Source organism: Pan paniscus, chromosome 18, assembly GCF_029289425.2.
Source record: "Pan paniscus chromosome 18, NHGRI_mPanPan1-v2.0_pri, whole genome shotgun sequence".
Taxonomy (NCBI): domain Eukaryota; kingdom Metazoa; phylum Chordata; class Mammalia; order Primates; family Hominidae; genus Pan; species Pan paniscus.
The window spans coordinates 44,155,421-44,171,623 of NC_073267.2; positions in this window are offsets into that span (position 1 = coordinate 44,155,421).

Consider the following 16,203-nt stretch of genomic DNA (forward strand, 5'->3'; position numbering starts at 1 on the left):
AATGGAATCGAATAGGATCAACCAGAATGGAATGTAATGGAATGTAATGGAATGGAATCAACCGGAATGGAATGGAATGGAATGGAATGGAATGGAATGGAATGTTCTTGACTGGAATGGAAGCATCCCGAATGGAATGGAATGGAATGGAATCGAATGGAACGGAATGGAATGGAATGAACCCGAATGGAATGGAATAGAATGGAATGGAATGGAATGCAATGGAATCAACCCGAATGGAATGGAATGGAATGGAATGGAATGGGATGGAATGGAATGGAAAGGGATGGAATGGAATCAACGCGAATAGAATGGAATGGAATGGAATAGAATGGAATGGAATGGAATAGAATGGAATGGAATGGAATGGAATGGAATGGAATGAACCGGAATTGAATGGAACGGAATGGAATGTTCTGGATTGGAATGGAAGCAACCGAATGGCATGGAATGGAATGGAATGGAATTGAACCGAATGGATTGGAATGAAATGGAATGGAATGGAATGGAATGGAATCAACCCAAATGGAATGGGATGGAATGGAATGGAATGGAATGGAATGGAATGGAATGGAATGAACCGGTATGGAATGGTATGGATAGGAATGGAATAGAACGGAATCTACCCGAATGGAATGAAATGGAATGCAATGGAATGGAATAGAATGGAATGAAATGGAATGGAATGGAGTCTATCCGAATGGAATGGAATCGAATGGAATGGAATCAAAGCGAATGGAATGGAATGGAATGGAATAGAATGGAATGGAATGGAATCAACCCGAATGGAATGTAATGAAATGGAATGGAATGGAATGGAATAGAATCAACCAGAATGGAATGGAATGGAATGGAATGGAATGGAATGGAATCAAACAGAATGCAATGAAATGGAATGGAATGGAATGGAATGGAATCAACCCGAATGGAATGGAATGGTATGGATTGGAACGGAATGGAATCAACCCAAACGGAATGGAATGGAATGGAGTGGAATTGAAAGGAATCAACAGGAATGGAATGGTATGGAATGGAATGGAATGGAATGGAATCAAACGGAATGGAATGGATTGGAATGACATAGAATGGAATGGAATGGAACGGAATGGAATGGAATGGAATGGAATGGAAAGGAATGGAATGGAATAAACCCGAATGGAATGGAATGGAATGGAATGGAATGGAAAGAAATGGAATGGAATCAACCTGAGTGGAATGGAATGGAATGGTATGGAATGGAATGCAATGGAATGGAATGGAAAGGAATCAACCCGAATGGAATGGAATGCAATGCAATGGAATTGAATGGAATGGAATGGAATCCACGCAAATGGTATGGAATGGAATGGAATGCAATGGAATCAACCCGAATGGAATGGAATGGAATGGGATGGAATGGAATGGAATGGGATGGAATGGAATCAACGCGAATAGAATGGAATGGAATGGAATAGAATGGAATGGAATGGAATAGGAAGAAATGGAATGGAATCAACCAGAATGGAATTGAATGAAATGGAATGGAATGGAATTAACCGGAATGGAATGGAATGGAATGGTATGGATTGGAACAGAATGGAATCAACACAAACGGAATGGAATGGAGTGGAATGGAATGGAATGGAATGGAATGGAATCAACAGCAATGGAAAGGTATGGAATGGAATGGAATGGAATCATCCCGAATGGAATGGAATGGAATGGGATAGAATGGAATAGAATGGAATGGAATGGAATGGAATGGAATGGAATGGAATGGAATAAACCAGAATGGAATGGAATGGAATGGAAAGAAATGGAATGGAATCAACCGGAATGGAATGGAATGGAATGGAATGGAATGGAATGGAATGGAATCAACCCGAATGGAATGGAATGGAATGGAAGGGAATGGAATTTATTCAACCCAAAGGGAATGGAATGGAATGGAATGGAATGGAATGGAATGGAATGGAATGGAATGAACCCGAATGGAATGGAATGTAATGGAATATAATGGAAAGGAATGGAATGGAATGGATTCAACCCGAATGGAATGAAATTGAATGGAATGGAATGAAACGGAATGGAAAGGAATGGAATGGAATGGAATGGAAAGGAATCAACCACAATGGAATGGAGTGGAATGGAATGGAATGCAATGGAATGGAATGGAATCAATCGGAATGGAATGGAATGGAATGTTCTGGAATGGAATAGAAGCAACCCGAATGGAATGGAATGGAATGGAAGGCAATGGAATGGAGTGGAATGGCATGGAATTAACACGAATGGAATGGAAAGGAATGGAATCTAATGGAATGAAATGGAATGGAATCAACCCGAATGGAATGGAATGGAATGGAATGGAGTCATCGAGAATGGAATGAAATGGAATGGAATGGAATTGAATGGAATGGAATGGAATCAACTCTAATGGAATGGAATGGAAGGGAACGGAATGGAATGGAATGGAATGGAATCAACACGAAGGAAATGAAATGCAATGCAATGGAATGGAATGGAATGGAATGGAATGGAATGGAATGGAATCAACCGGAATGGAATGGAATGGCATGGCATGGAATGGAATCAACACGAATGGAAGGGAATGGAATGGAATGTATCGGAATGGAATGGAATAGAATGGAATGGGATGGAATGGAAGGGAACGGAATGGATTCAACACGAAGGGAATGGAATGGAATGGAATGGAATGGAATGGAATGGAATGAACCCGAATGGAATGGAATGCAATGGAATATAATGGAAAGGAATGGAATGGAATGGAATCAACCCGAATGGATTGAAATTGAATGGAATGGAATTAAACGGATTGTAAAGGAATGGAATGGAATGGAATGGAATGGAATGGAATGGAATGCAATCAACCACAGAGGAATGGAGTGGAATGGAATGGAATGCAATGGAATGGAATGGAATTAATCGGAATGGAATGGAATGGAACGGAATGGAATGGAATGGAAAGGAATGGCATGGAATCAATCGGAATGAAATGGAATGTATTGGAATGGAACGGAATGGATTCTACCAGAATGGAACGGAATGGAATGGAATGGAATGGAATAATCCGAATAGAATGGAATGGAAAGAATGGAAAGGAATGGAATGGAATGTTCTGGATTGGAATGGAAGCAACTCGAATGGAATGGAATGGAATGGAATGGAATGGAATTGAAGCGAATGGAATCGAATAGGATCAACCAGAATGTAATGTAATGGAATGGAATGGAATGGAATCAACCCGAATGGAATGAAATGGAATGGAATGGAATGCAATGGAATCAACCGGAATGGAATGGAATGGAATGTTATGTAATGGAATGTTCTTGACTGGAATGGAAGCATCCCGAATGGAATGGAATGGAATGGAATCGAATGGGAAGGAATGGAATGGAATTAACCCGAATGTAATGGAATGGAATGGAATGGAATCAACCCAAATATAATGGAATGGTATGGAATGGAATTGAACGGCAACAACCCTAAAGGAATGGAATGGAATGGCGTGGAATGGAATGGTATCAACACGAATGGAATGGAATGTAATCATCCAGAATGGAATGGATTGGAATGGAATGGAATGGAATAGAATGAAATGGAATGGAAACATCCCGAGTGGAATGGAATGGAATGGAATGGAATGGAATGGAATTGAATGGAATGAACCCGAATGGAACGGAATGGAATGTAATGGAAAGGAATGGAATGGAATGTTCTGGATCGGAATGGAAGCAACCAGAATGGAATGGAATGGAATGGAAATGAAGGGAATGGAATGGAATGGAATCGACCAGAATGGAATGGAGTGGAATGGAATGGAATCAACCCGAGTGGAATGAAATGGAATGGAATGGAAAGCAATGTAATGGAATGGAATGGAATCAAACCGAATGGAATGGAATGGAATGGTATGGAATGGAATTGAAGGGCAACAACCCTAAAGGAATGGAATGGAATGGCGTGGAATGGAATGGTATCAACACGAATGGAATGGAATGTAATCATCCAGAATGGAATGGATTGGAATGGAATGGAATGGAATAGAATGAAATGGAATGGAAACATCCCGAGTGGAATGGAATGGAATGGAATGGAATGGAATGGAATGGAATGGAATGGAATGGAATGAACCCGAATGGAACGGAATGGAATGTAATGGAAAGGAATGGAATGGAATGTTCTGGATCGGAATGGAAGCAACCAGAATGGCATGGAATGGAATGGAAATGAAGGGAATGGAATGGAATGGAATCGACCAGAATGGAATGGAGTGGAATGGAATGGAATCAACCCGAATGGAATGAAATGGAATGGAATGGAAAGCAATGTAATGGAATGGAATGGAATCAAACCGAATGGAATGGAATGGAATGGAATGGAATGGAATCAAAACGAAAGGAATGGAATGGAATGTAAAGGGATAAACCGGAATGGAAAGGAATGGATAGGAATGGAATGGAATGGAATGGAATGTTCTTGACTGGAATGGAAGCATCCCGAATGGAATAGAATGAAATGGAATCGAATGGAATGGAATGGAATGGAATTAACCCGAATGTAATGTAATGGAATGGAATGGAATGGAATGGAATCAACCCAAATGGAATAGAATGGTGTTGAATGGAATGGAATGGCATCAACCCTAATGGAATGGAATGGAATGGAATGGAATCAACCCGAATGGATTGAAATTGAATGGAATGGAATGAAACGGATTGGAAAGGAATGGAATGGAATGGAATGGAATGGAATGGAATCAACCACAGAGGAATGGAGTGGAATGGAATGGAATGCAATGGAATGGCATGGAATTAATCGGAATGGAATGGAATGGAACGGAATGGAATGGAAAGGAATGGCATGGAATCAATCGGAATGGAATGGAATGGATTGGAATGGAACGGAATGGATTCTACCAGAATGGAACGGAATGGAATGGAATGGAATGGAATGAACCCGAATAGAATGGAATGGAAAGAATGGAAAGGAATGGAATGGAATGTTCTGGAATGGAATGGAAGCAACTCGAATGGAATGGAATGGAATGGAATTGAAGCGAATGGAATCGAATAGGATCAACCAGAATGGAATGTAATGGAATGTAATGGAATGGAATCAACCGGAATGGAATGGAATGGAATGGAATGGAATGGAATGGAATGGAATGTTCTTGACTGGAATGGAAGCATCCCGAATGGAATGGAATGGAATCGAATTGAATGGAATTGAAGCGAATGGAATCGAATAGGATCAACCAGAATGGAATGTAATGGAATGGAATGGAATGGAATCAACCCGAATGGAATGAAATGGAATGGAATGGAATGCAATGGAATCAACCGGAATGGAATGGAATGGAATGTTATGTAATGGAATGTTCTTGACTGGAATGGAAGCATCCCGAATGGAATGGAATGGAATGGAATCGAATGGGAAGGAATGGAATGGAATTAACCCGAATGTAATGGAATGGAATGGAATGGAATCAACCCAAATATAATGGAATGGTATGGAATGGAATTGAACGGCAACAACCCTAAAGGAATGGAATGGAATGGCGTGGAATGGAATGGTATCAACACGAATGGAATGGAATGTAATCATCCAGAATGGAATGGATTGGAATGGAATGGAATGGAATAGAATGAAATGGAATGGAAACATCCCGAGTGGAATGGAATGGAATGGAATGGAATTGATTGGAATGAACCCCAATGGAACGGAATGGAATGTAATGGAAAGGAATGGTATGGAATGTTCTGGATCGGAATGGAAGCAACCAGAATGGAATGGAATGGAATGGAAATGAAGGGAATGGAATGGAATGGAATCGACCAGAATGGAATGGAGTGGAATGGAATGGAATCAACCCGAATGGAATGAAATGGAATGGAATGGAAAGCAATGTAATGGAATGGAATGGAATCAAACCGAATGGAATGGAATGGAATGGAATGGAATGGAATCAAAACGAAAGGAATGGAATGGAAGGTAAAGGGATAAACCGGAATGGAAAGGAATGGATAGGAATGGAATGGAATGGAATGGAATGTTCTTGACTGGAATGGAAGCATCCCGAATGGAATAGAATGAAATGGAATGGAATGGAATGGAATGGAATGGAATTAACCCGAATGTAATGGAATGGAATGGAATGGAATGGAATGGAATGGAATCAACCCAAATGGAATAGAATGGTGTTGAATGGATTGGAATGGCATCAACCCTAATGGAATGGAATGGAATGGAATGGAATCAACCCGAATGGATTGAAATTGAATGGAATGGAATGAAACGGATTGGAAAGGAATGGAATGGAATGGAATGGAATGGAATGGAATCAACCACAGAGGAATGGAGTGGAATGGAATGGAATGCAATGGAATGGCATGGAATTAATCGGAATGGAATGGAATGGAACGGAATGGAATGGAAAGGAATGGCATGGAATCAATCGGAATGGAATGGAATGGATTGGAATGGAACGGAATGGATTCTACCAGAATGGAACGGAATGGAATGGAATGGAATGGAATGAACCCGAATAGAATGGAATGGAAAGAATGGAAAGGAATGGAATGGAATGTTCTGGAATGGAATGGAAGCAACTCGAATGGAATGGAATGGAATGGAATTGAAGCGAATGGAATTGAATAGGATCAACCAGAATGGAATGTAATGGAATGTAATGGAATGGAATCAACCCGAATGGAATGAAATGGAATGGAATGGAATGCAATGGAATCAACCGCAATGGAATGGAATGGAATGGAATGTTCTTGACTGGAATGGAAGCATCCCGAATGGAATGGAATGGAATGGAATCGAATGGAACGGAATGGAATGGAATGAACCCGAATGGAATGGAATAGAATGGAATGGAATGGAATGCAATGGAATCAACCCGAATGGAATGGAATGGAATGGAATGGAATGGAATGGGATGGAATGGAATGGAAAGGGATGGAATGGAATCAACGCGAATAGAATGGAATGGAATGGAATGGAATGGAATGGAATGGAATGGAATAGAATGGAATGGAATGGAATCAACTCGAATGGAATGGAATGGAATGGTATGGAATTAAACAGAATGGAATAGAATGGAATGGAATGGAATGGAATGGAATGAACCGGAATTGAATGGAACGGAATGGAATGTTCTGGATTGGAATGGAAGCAACCGAATGGCATGGAATGGAATGGAATGGAATGAAACCGAATGGATTGGAATGAAATGGAATGGAATGGAATGGAATGGAATCAACCCAAATGGAATGGGATGGAATGGAATGGAATGGAATGGAATGGAATGGAATGGAATGGAATGGAATGGAATGAACCGGTATGGAATGGTATGGATAGGAATGGAATAGAACGGAATCTACCCGAATGGAATGAAATGGAATGCAATGGAATGGAATAGAATGGAATGAAATGGAATGGAATGGAGTCAATCCGAATGGAATGGAATCAAATGGAATGGAATCAAAGCGAATGGAATGGAATGGAATGGAATAGAATGGAATGGAATGGAATCAACCCGAATGGAATGTAATGAAATGGAATGGAATGGAATGGAATGGAATCAACCAGAATGGAATGGAATGGAATGGAATGGAATGGAATGGAATCAAACAGAATGCAATGAAATGGAATGGAATGGAATGGAATGGAATCAACCCGAATGGAATGGAATGGTATGGATTGGAACGGAATGGAATCAACCCAAACGGAATGGAATGGAATGGAGTGGAATTGAAAGGAATCAACAGGAATGGAATGGTATGGAATGGAATGGAATGGAATCAAACGGAATGGAATGGATTGGAATGGCATAGAATGGAATGGAATGGAACGGAATGGAATGGAATGGAATGGAATGGAATGGAATGGAATGGAATGGAATGGAATAAACCCGAAGGGAATGGAATGGAATGGAATGGAATAGAAAGAAATGGAATGGAATCAACCTGAGTGGAATGGAATGGAATGGTATGGAATCAACCCGAATGGAATGGAATGCAATGAAATTGAATGGAATGGAATGGAATCCACGCAAATGGTATGGAATGGAATGGAATGCAATGGAATCAACCCGAATGCAATGGAATGGAATGGGATGGAATGGAATGGAATGGGATGGAATGGAATCAACGCGAATAGAATGGAATGGAATGGAATAGAATGGAATGGAATGGAATAGGAAGAAATGGAATGGAATCAACCAGAATGGAATTGAATGAAATGGAATGGAATGGAATTAACTGGAATGGAATGGAATGGAATGGAATGGTATGGATTGGAACGGAATGGAATCAACACAAACGGAATGGAATGGAATGGAGTGGAATGGAATGGAATCAACAGCAATGGAAAGGTATGGAATGGAATGGAATGGAATCATCCCGAATGGAATGGAATGGAATGGGATAGAATGGAATAGAATGGAATGGAATGGAATGGAATGGAATGGAATGGAATGGAATGGAATGGAATAAACCAGAATGGAATGGAATGGAATGGAATGGAATGGAATGGAATGGAATGAACCCGAATGGAATGGATTGGAATGGAATATAATGGAAAGGAATGGAATGGAATGGATTCAACCCGAATGGAATGAAATTGAATGGAATGGAATGAAACGGAATGGAAAGGAATGGAATGGAATGGAATGGAAAGGAATCAACCACAATGGAATGGAGTGGAATGGAATGGAATGCAATGGAATGGAATGGAATCAATCGGAATGGAATGGAATGGAATGTTCTGGAATGGAATAGAAGCAACCCGAATGGAATGGAATGGAATGGAAGGCAATGGAATGGAGTGGAATGGCATGGAATTAACACGAATGGAATGGAAAGGAATGGAATCTAATGGAATGAAATGGAATGGAATCAACCCGAATGGAATGGAATGGAGTGGAATGGAATCATCGAGAATGGAATGAAATGGAATGGAATGGAATTGAATGGAATGGAATGGAATCAACTCTAATGGAATGGAATGGAAGGGAACGGAATGGAATGGAATGGAATGGAATCAACACGAAGGAAATGAAATGGAATGGAATGGAATGGAATGGAATGGAATGGAATCAACCGGAATGGAATGGAATGGCATGGCATGGAATGGAATCAACACGAATGGAAGGGAATGGAATGGAATGTATCGGAATGGAATGGAATAGAATGGAATGGGATGGAATGGAAGGGAATGGAATGGATTCAACACGAAGGGAATGGAATGGAATGGAATGGAATGGAATGGAATGGAATGGAATGAACCCGAATGGAATGGAATGCAATGGAATATAATGGAAAGGAATGGAATGGAATGGAATCAACCCGAATGGATTGAAATTGAATGGAATGGAATGAAACGGATTGGAATGGAATGGAATGGAATGGAATGGAATGGAATGGAATGCAATCAAACACAGAGGAATGGAGTGGAATGGAATGGAATGCAATGGAATGGAATGGAATTAATCGGAATGGAATGGAATGGAACGGAATGGAATGGAATGGAAAGGAATGGCATGGAATCAATCGGAATGAAATGGAATGGATTGGAATGGAACGGAATGGATTCTACCAGAATGGAATGGAATGGAATGGAATGGAATGGAATGAACCCGAATAGAATGGAATGGAAAGAATGGAAAGGAATGGAATGGAATGTTCTGGATTGGAATGGAAGCAACTCGAATGGAATGGAATGGAATGGAATGGAATTGAAGCGAATGGAATCGAATAGGATCAACCAGAATGGAATGTAATGGAATGGAATGGAATGGAATCAACCCGAATGGAATGAAATGGAATGGAATGGAATGCAATGGAATCAACCGGAATGGAATGGAATGGAATGTTATGTAATGGAATGTTCTTGACTGGAATGGAAGCATCCCGAATGGAATGGAATGGAATGGAATCGAATGGGAAGGAATGGAATGGAATTAACCCGAATGTAATGGAATGGAATGGAATGGAATCAACCCAAATATAATGGAATGGTATGGAATGGAATTGAAGGGCAACACCCCTAAAGGAATGGAATGGAATGGCGTGGAACGGAATGGTATCAACACGAATGGAATGGAATGGAATCATCCAGAATGGAATGGATTGGAATGGAATGGAATGGAATAGAATGAAATGGAATGGAAACATCCCGAGTGGAATGGAATGGAATGGAATGGAATGGAATGGAATGGAATGGAATTGAATGGAATGAACCCGAATGGAACGGAATGGAATGTAATGGAAAGGAATGGAATGGAATGTTCTGGATCGGAATGGAAGCAACCAGAATGGAATGGAATGGAATGGAAATGAAGGGAATGGAATGGAATGGAATCGACCAGAATGGAATGGAGTGGAATGGAATGGAATCAACCCGAATGGAATGAAATGGAATGGAATGGAAAGCAATGTAATGGAATGGAATGGAATCAAACCGAATGGAATGGAATGGAATGGAATGGAATGGAATGGAATCAAAACGAAAGGAATGGAATGGAATGTAAAGGGATAAACCGGAATGGAAAGGAATGGATAGGAATGGAATGGAATGGAATGGAATGTTCTTGACTGGAATGGAAGCATCCCGAATGGAATGGAATGAAATGGAATCGAATGGAACGGAATGGAATGGAATTAACCCGAATGTAATGTAATGGAATGGAATGGAATGGGATGGAATGGAATCAACCCAAATGGAATAGAATGGTGTTGAATGGAATGGAATGGCATCAACCCTAATGGAATGGAATGGAATGGAATGGAATCAACCCGAATGGATTGAAATTGAATGGAATGGATTGAAACGGATTGGAAAGGAATGGAATGGAATGGAATGGAATGGAATGGAATCAACCACAGAGGAATGGAGTGGAATGGAATGGAATGCAATGGAATGGCATGGAATTAATCGGAATGGAATGGAATGGAACGGAATGGAATGGAAAGGAATGGCATGGAATCAATCGGAATGGAATGGAATGGATTGGAATGGAACGGAATGGATTCTACCAGAATGGAACGGAATGGAATGGAATGGAATGGAATGAACCCGAATAGAATGGAATGGAAAGAATGGAAAGGAATGGAATGGAATGTTCTGGAATGGAATGGAAGCAACTCGAATGGAATGGAATGGAATGGAATTGAAGCGAATGGAATCGAATAGGATCAACCAGAATGGAATGTAATGGAATGTAATGGAATGGAATCAACCCGAATGGAATGAAATGGAATGGAATGGAATGCAATGGAATCAACCGGAATGGAATGGAATGGAATCGAATGGAACGGAATGGAATGGAATGAACCCGAATGGAATGGAATAGAATGGAATGGAATGGAATGCAATGGAATCAACCCGAATGGAATGGAATGGAATGGAATGGAATGGGATGGAATGGAATGGAAAGGGATGGAATGGAATCAACGCGAATAGAATGGAATGGAATGGAATAGAATGGAATGGAATGGAATAGAATGGAATGGAATGGAATCAACTCGAATGGAATGGAATGGAATGGAATGGAATTAAACAGAATGGAATAGAATGGAATGGAATGGAATGAACCGGAATTGAATGGAACGGAATGGAATGTTCTGGATTGGAATGGAAGCAACCGAATGGCATGGAATGGAATGGAATGGAATGAAACCGAATGGATTGGAATGAAATGGAATGAAATGGAATGGAATGGAATCAACCCACATGGAATGGGATGGAATGGAATGGAATGGAATGAACCGGTATGGAATGGTATGGATAGGAATGGAATAGAACGGAATCTACCCGAATGGAATGAAATGGAATGCAATGGAATGGAATAGAATGGAATGAAATGGAATGGAATGGAGTCAATCCGAATGGAATGGAATCGAATGGAATGGAATCAAAGCGAGTTGAATGGAATGGAATGGAATAGAATGGAATGGAATGGAATCAACCCGAATGGAATGTAATGAAATGGAATGGAATGGAATGGAATGGAATCAACCAGAATGGAATGGAATGGAATGGAATGGAATGGAATGGAATGGAATCAAACAGAATGCAATGAAATGGAATGGAATGGAATCAACACGAATGGAATGGAATGGTATAGATTGGAACGGAATGGAATCAACCCAAACGGAATGGAATGGAATGGAGTGGAATTGAAAGGAATCAACAGGAATGGAATGGTATGGAATGGAATGGAATGGAATCAAACGGAATGGAATGGATTGGAATGGCATAGAATGGAATGGAATGGAACGGAATGGAATGGAATGGAATGGAATGGAATGGAATGGAATGGAATGGAATGGAATAAACCCGAATGGAATGGAATGGAATGGAATGGAATGGAAAGAAATGGAATGGAATCAACCTGAGTGGAATGGAATGGAATGGTATGGAATGGAATGCAATGGAATGGAATGGAAAGGAATCAACCCGAATGGAATGGAATGCAATGGAATTGAATGGAATGGAATGGAATCCACGCAAATGGTATGGAATGGAATGGAATGCAATGGGATCAACCCGAATGGAATGGAATGGAATGGGATGGAATGGAATGGAATGGGATGGAATGGAATCAACGCGAATAGAATGGAATGGAATGGAATAGAATGGAATGGAATGGAATAGGAAGAAAAGGAATGGAATCAACCAGAATGGAATTGAATGAAATGGAATGGAATGGAATAAACCGGAATGGAATGGAATGGAATGGTATGGATTGGAACGGAATGGAATCAACACAAACGGAATGGAATGGAATGGAGTGGAATGGAATGGAATGGAATGGAATGGAATCAACAGCAATGGAAAGGTATGGAATGGAATGGAATGGAATCATCCCGAATGGAATGGAATGGAATGGGATAGAATGGAATAGAATGGAATGGAATGGAATGGAATGGAATGGAATGGAATGGAATGGAATGGAATAAACCAGAATGGAATGGAATGGAATGGAATGGAATGGAATGGAATGGAATGAACCCGAATGGAATGGAATGGAATGGAATATAATGGAAAGGAATGGAATGGAATGGATTCAACCCGAATGGAATGAAATTGAATGGAATGGAATGAAACGGAATGGAAAGGAATGGAATGGAATGGAATGGAAAGGAATCAACCACAATGGAATGCAGTGGAATGGAATGGAATGCAATGGAATGGAATGGAATCAATCGGAATGGAATGGAATGGAATGTTCTGGAATGGAATAGAAGCAACCCGAATGGAATGGAAGGCAATGGAATGGAGTGGAATGGCATGGAATTAACACGAATTGAATGGAAAGGAATGGAATCTAATGGAATGAAATGGAATGGAATCAACCCGAATGGAATGGAATGGAATGGAATGGAATGGAATCATCGAGAATGGAATGAAATGGAATGGAATGGAATTGAATGGAATGGAATGGAATCAACTCTAATGGAATGGAATGGAATGGAAGGGAACGGAATGGAATGGAATGGAATGGAATCAACACGAAGGAAATGAAATGGAATGGAATGGAATGGAATGGAATGGAATGGAATGGAATCAACCGGAATGGAATGGAATGGCATGGCATGGAATGGAATCAACACGAATGGAAGGGAATGGAATGGAATGTATCGGAATGGAATGGAATAGAATGGAATGGGATGGAATGGAAGGGAATGGAATGGATTCAACACGAAGGGAATGGAATGGAATGGAATGGAATGGAATGGAATGGAATGGAATGAACCCGAATGGAATGGAATGCAATGGAATATAATGGAAAGGAATGGAATGGAATGGAATCAACCCGAATGGATTGAAATTGAATGGAATGGAATGAAACGGATTGGAAAGGAATGGAATGGAATGGAATGCAATCAACCACAGAGGAATGGAGTGGAATGGAATGGAATGCAATGGAATGGAATGGAATTAATCGGAATGGAATGGAATGGAACGGAATGGAATGGAATGGAAAGGAATGGCATGGAATCAATCGGAATGAAATGGAATGGATTGGAATGGAACGGAATGGATTCTACCAGAATGGATCGGAATGGAATGGAATGGAATGGAATGAACCCGAATAGAATGGAATGGAAAGAATGGAAAGGAATGGAATGGAATGTTCTGGATTGGAATGGAAGCAACTCGAATGGAATGGAATGGAATGGAATTGAAGCGAATGGAATCGAATAGGATCAACCAGAATGGAATGTAATGGAATGGAATGGAATGGAATCAACCCGAATGGAATGAAATGGAATGGAATGGAATGCAATGGAATCAACCGGAATGGAATGGAATGGAATGGAATGGAATGGAATGGAATGGAATGTTCTTGACTGGAATGGAAGCATCCCGAATGGAAAGGAATGGAATGGAATCGAATGGGAAGGAATGGAATGGAATTAACCCGAATGTAATGGAATGGAATGGAATGGAATCAACCCAAATATAATGGAATGGTATGGAATGGAATTGAACGGCAACAACCCTAAAGGAATGGAATGGAATGGCGTGGAATGGAATGGTATCAACACGAATGGAATGGAATGTAATCATCCAGAATGGAATGGATTGGAATGGAATGGAATGGAATAGAATGAAATGGAATGGAAACATCCCGAGTGGAATGGAATGGAATGGAATGGAATGGAATTGAATGGAATGAACCCGAATGGAACGGAATGGAATGTAATGGAAAGGAATGGAATGGAATGTTCTGGATCGGAATGGAAGCAACCAGAATGGAATGGAATGGAATGGAAATGAAGGGAATGGAATGGAATGGAATCGACCAGAATGGAATGGAGTGGAATGGAATGGAATCAACCCGAATGGAATGAAATGGAATGGAATGGAAAGCAATGTAATGGAATGGAATGGAATCAAACCGAATGGAATGGAATGGAATGGAATGGAATCAAATCGAAAGGAATGGAATGCAATGTAAAGGGATAAACCGGAATGGAAACGAATGGATAGGAATGGAATGGAATGGAATGGAATGTTCTTGACTGGAATGGAAGCATCCCGAATGGAATGGAATGAAATGGAATCGAATGGAATGGAATGGAATGGAATTAACCCGAATGTAATGGAATGGAATGGAATGGAATGGAATGGAATGGAATCAACCCAAATGGAATAGAATGGTGTTGAATGGAATGGAATGGCATCAACCCTAATGGAATGGAATGGAATGGAATGGAATCAACCCGAATGGATTGAAATTGAATGGAATGGAATGAAACGGATTGGAAAGGAATGGAATGGAATGGAATGGAATGGAATGGAATGGAATCAACCACAGAGGAATGGAGTGGAATGGAATGGAATGCAATGGAATGGCATGGAATTAATCGGAATGGAATGGAATGGAACGGAATGGAATGGAAAGGAATGGCATGGAATCAATCGGAATGGAATGGAATGGATTGGAATGGAACGGAATGGATTCTACCAGAATGGAACGGAATGGAATGGAATGGAATGGAATGAACCCGAATAGAATGGAATGGAAAGAATGGAAAGCAATGGAATGGAATGTTCTGGAATGGAATGGAAGCAACTCGAATGGAATGGAATGGAATGGAATTGAAGCGAATGGAATCGAAAAGGATCAACCAGAATGGAATGTAATGGAATGTAATGGAATGGAATCAACCCGAATGGAATGAAATGGAATGGAATGGAATGCAATGGAATCAACCGGAATGGAATGGAATGGAATGGAATGGAATGGAATGGAATGGAATGTTCTTGACTGGAATGGAAGCATCGCGAATGGAATGGAATGGAATGGAATCGAATGGAACGGAATGGAATGGAATGAACCCGAATGGAATGGAATAGAATGGAATGGAATGGAATGCAATGGAATCAACCCGAATGGAATGGAATGGAATGGAATGGAATGGGATGGAATGGAATGGAAAGGGATGGAATGGAATCAACGCGAATAGAATGGAATGGAATGGAATAGAATGGAATGGAATGGAATAGAATGGAATGGAATGGAATCAACTCGAATGGAATGGAATGGAATGGAATTAAACAGAATGGAATAGAATGGAATGGAATGGAATGGAATGGAATGAACCGGAATTGAATGGAACGGAATGGAATGTTCTGGATTGGAATGGAAGCAACCGAATGGCATGGAATGGAATGGAATGG